Genomic DNA, 2106 nt, shown 5'->3' with positions numbered 1-2106 from the left:
CACACACACACACACACACACACACACACACACACACACACACACACACACACACACACACACACAGATAGCTATCTCAACCAACTATCCCAAATATAATCTACCTAGATTTAATATAAAGTTTTATATATTATATGAAATATATTATACTTGTAAATACCAAGTCATTTTTACAATGCAATTATTTATGTATAGTGTAATGTGTATATGGACGAAATAGAAGAAAAAGGAACAGATTGATGCACTTTGGATTCTATATATGCGTTCTCAATGCCTTGTGAAAGAGATATATCCTGCAGACAACATGACACACCCGGTTTTAGTTCTCATATTTTATCAATCACCTGAAAAAGTTATGCCATTCACACATTGACAATAAAGTACTCGTATTCTAAGATGTTGGGCTTTCTTCAAACTTTGATTTTGTCTCTCTACTGATATTCTCTGGTGGTGTTTTGTGTATTGAGTTGAGATATGTGACGTGGCAGGGCACTAGAGTTGTCGAGGTCAAAGAACATTCTAATCAGTTGTGGGATAAAAACAACAGAGGTGTAGTGGACGATAAACACAAGTAAATGCATTTACCCTTTATGCTCAACGGTACGTTGAAAAGCTTCAGTCATAGTCTTCCAATTAAATAGCTATGTTACTTCATTACCCCCATCAGGATCAACCAAATGAGGTTCATTCACATCTGATTGGCTGTACCAAAGATCCAGAAGGCCCCTGAAGAAGGAGGGCACATCCACTGATCAGCTGCCAGCCTGGATGTGATGAGGGAAGTTTCCTTTGATAATTCCCAGTGATATTATTTGTGGGTCTAGAATTAAAGTACAACATAAAACCGAAAGCATCTGTCCTGACCAAACGAAGACGATCCATGCAGCTACGTCTACATCAGACGTAAATGACCCAGAGAATACTTCTGGTAATGGGCTACGTCAGACGTAATGACCCAGAGAATACTTCTGGTAATGGGCTACATCAGACGTAATGACCCAGAGAATACTTCTGGTAATGGGCTACATCAGACGTAATGACCCAGAGAATACTTCTGGTAATGGGCTACGTCAGACGTAATGACCCAGAGAATACTTCTGGTAATGGGCTACGTCAGACGTAATGACCCAGAGAATACTTCTGGTAATGGGCTACATCAGACGTAATGACCCAGAGAATACTTCTGGTAATGGTCTACATCAGACGTAATGACCCAGAGAATACTTCTGGTAATGGGCTACGTCAGACGTAATGACCCAGAGAATACTTAATGGTCTGGTAATGGTACTTCTGGTAATGGTCAGACGTAATGACCCAGAGAATACTTCTGGTAATGGTCTACATCAGACGTAATGACCCAGAGAATACTTCTGGTAATGGGCTACATCAGACGTAATGACCCAGAGAATACTTCTGGTAATGGGCTACGTCAGACGTAATGACCCAGAGAATACTTCTGGTAATGGGCTACGTCAGACGTAATGACCCAGAGAATACTTCTGGTAATGGGCTACATCAGACGTAATGACCCAGAGAATACTTCTGGTAATGGTCTACATCAGACGTAATGACCCAGAGAATACTTCTGGTAATGGGCTACGTCAGACGTAATGACCCAGAGAATACTTCTGGTAATGGGCTACGTCAGACGTAATGACCCAGAGAATACTTCTGGTAATGGGCTACGTCAGACGTAATGACCCAGAGAATACTTCTGGTAATGGGCTACGTCAGACGTAATGACCCAGAGAATACTTCTGGTAATGGGCTACGTCAGACGTAATGACCCAGAGAATACTTCTGGTAATGGGCTACGTCAGACGTAATGACCCAGAGAATACTTCTGGTAATGGGCTACCCAGAGAAGAGAATACTTCTGGTAATGGGCTACATCAGACGTAATGACCCAGAGAATACTTCTGGTAATGGGCTACATCAGACGTAATGACCCAGAGAATACTTCTGGTAATGGGCTACATCAGACCCAGAGAATACTTCTGGTAATGGGCTACGTCAGACGTAATGACCCAGAGAATACTTCTGGTAATGGTCTACATCAGACGTAATGACCCAGAGAATACTTCTGGTAATGGGCTACATCAGACG

This window comes from Oncorhynchus tshawytscha, unplaced genomic scaffold, assembly GCF_018296145.1.
Source record: "Oncorhynchus tshawytscha isolate Ot180627B unplaced genomic scaffold, Otsh_v2.0 Un_contig_1324_pilon_pilon, whole genome shotgun sequence".
Taxonomy (NCBI): Eukaryota; Metazoa; Chordata; class Actinopteri; order Salmoniformes; family Salmonidae; genus Oncorhynchus; species Oncorhynchus tshawytscha.
Note: the sequence above shows the minus strand (reverse complement) of the source record.